Consider the following 2690-nt stretch of genomic DNA (forward strand, 5'->3'; position numbering starts at 1 on the left):
GACATGGAGACCGGCAGCCATGAACTGCGTAATGTACGTACTATTGTTGATTCTCTCTTATCTTAAATGTGATGTGGAACAAATGAATGTATATGCAGGTCCGTGCATACCAAAGGCGGAAGGGGTTTTCCGTAATTTAAGGAAAATGCGGAGGGGCACCTAGTATATGGAGCTTCGGTAATGGGGGGTTTAAACCACCAAAATCGCTCGCTTGGGCATGGGCCTGAATATGTAGTGTATTGACAATGAAAACTTGGTGGGGCGCTCTCAAAACATTAAGCTGAGAAACGAGGTTTGTCTCAGTTGGGACGCCACGTAAAAAAAAGATGTGTATGTATATTCATTCGATTGATGAAAAATTCCCACAAAAAATAAATTCTAAGCGACATATCGATCCATGAAACATCCCATACCCCTTAGAGTGCATGCTATTTTTTATGCTTCTATAGCAGACTGAAAACACTAATATATCAACATGTCGTACCTTTCAAATTTTAACGTATTGCTCCTATCCCACCGTCTACTATACCAAACGGACTGTGGGGAAACCCCGACCGAAATCCATATGGAACAACGGACGGCACACGGGCACATGGAAAAAGGGCAACCAGTGCATAAAACTCGACTACTCTTTGCAAAATATCTCAAGGTCACACGGCGTTGGCTGGCTGGCTGGCTGGCTTGCTGGGTAGCTCTTGCCACAACCGAGAAGGACTAAAGTTGAGCCGTGTCGTCGTTCTTCGCTTGTGTTAGACATTTCCGAGAAAACTGCTCCCAATGATGGCGAAGTCTGTCGAGTCAGACGGTGGATGCTATCAAGTGGGTTGTACATTATGTACATTTGTTTAAATGTGGTGACTTGACTATACACATTGGTCCCAACTACGGTAAAGGGTATTATGTTCTTTGAAACGAATAAATGAGAAAAATAATTATACAAACTAACGTTCTAATATAATATATCTTTTACATTGAAGCCCTAATTTTTACATTTATTCCCTAATCTTGTTTTTATTTGTGTTACATTTTCTGCTCAATCTCCTAAAGAAGACACAAACGAGAGTGTGATTGTCACGAAGAGATTACCCTCCAAAATTCAACGTACCAAATCGACAATGATTTTTCTTAAGGGCCTAACTGACTTGATCGATTTCTCTTCGTAGACACTCTCTTTCGCTAATAACTTGATCAAAACATACAAAATCATTATTCTTTTTGTTTCTAGAGCAAGATGTAGTCGTCATCTTCTCATTTCAACCAAAAAATCTTTGGAAAATTTAATACGCTTTCCATAATAACACAAAGAGAGGATCGATGAAGAGAAATCGAAAATGTCAGTTAGGCCCTAATCAAGAATCAGTGTCGAAATACTCTCCCACGTCGTGATCAAGCGACTGAGACCTCTGGAACAGTTCTTCGTCGGCAAATATTAGGCTGATATTCGTCTCGGCCATTCAACGACGTATCAGATGTTTAACCTACGGGTGATCCTATTCAAATTTCGGTAGTATTACTAGCAGACTCATCATCTGTTCATTGATTTCAAAATAGCATTCGAATCAGCAAAAAGAAATAAGTTTTGACAGAACATGGTTTTCCGGCGAAATCAATAAGGCTGACAAAGCTGGGTGAATCAAAATCTAGTATTCGGATGGTCTACCTTGTTTATGACCTTGGATGAATTGAAGCAGGGTGATGCTCATCCAGCAATGAAGTTGCCTACAGCTCTTGATTAATTTTATTTTCGTGCAACGTGTTACTCATGATTTAAACCTTAATTGAATTGGTACTGGCATTAAGATCAATTTTCCTTCGATTTCGTTGCCGGGTGTCCACAGTGAAAATAGTGTTGTTCAATTGTTTCAATAGCTCTATCTATCACTATCGTGTAGTAAAATGTACGAAGGCATTAACTTGTACACATAATGTGAAGATTGTATTTCCAGACGAAGACGAAGATGCTTTAGGGCATAAATGAAAATTGGTTCAGGTGAGCGAAAAAAATCGAATACAGTAGGGGGATTAGGGGCATAATGGACACCTTAAGCAAATGAGTATGTTAGGCCTGTATAACAGACAAAAACTTAACATATTATCAGTTGGCTTACAACTTTAACTTGTTCCCTACGTATTTCAATCATTAACAGCAGGTAGAATGTCATTATTGTGAAGAAATAATGAATTGTAAACCGTGTGTTTTTGGGGGCTGGCAGGAAAAATACGGGGCGAAATGGACACCCATCGGGGCATAATGGACACCCCTGCATATTTTATGCTGTATCTTTGATAATATCGACCAGTTAAGTAATTTGCCTACGGAGATCAATACCACAGATATAATACTCCATCTTAGACGAGTTTACATAACATCAAAGTAAATTAAATAAATTTTAGGCTAAAATAATCGGATTGGCTTTTTCCACACTCTCTAAAACGCCTAACAGTATGCAACGCGCATACATCCATTCATAATTGCCAGTGTTCATTTCGCCCCGAATCGACTAAAAAATTGAAATTGCTATTTTGAGAGGGTTCTGATAAAAATATAATACTTCAACCATTGCTAAATTTGCGTGTACATGTAGATAAGCTAACAATTCACTAGTTTTTATGGTGGACACACTCAAACAGTCGTAATACCTTATTTGCTACTGCTTCGAAATTATAAGAAATCCACCATATGAAACACA

The sequence above is a fragment of the Aedes albopictus genome, chromosome 2 (assembly GCF_035046485.1).
Source record: "Aedes albopictus strain Foshan chromosome 2, AalbF5, whole genome shotgun sequence".
In the NCBI taxonomy this organism is placed as follows: domain Eukaryota; kingdom Metazoa; phylum Arthropoda; class Insecta; order Diptera; family Culicidae; genus Aedes; species Aedes albopictus.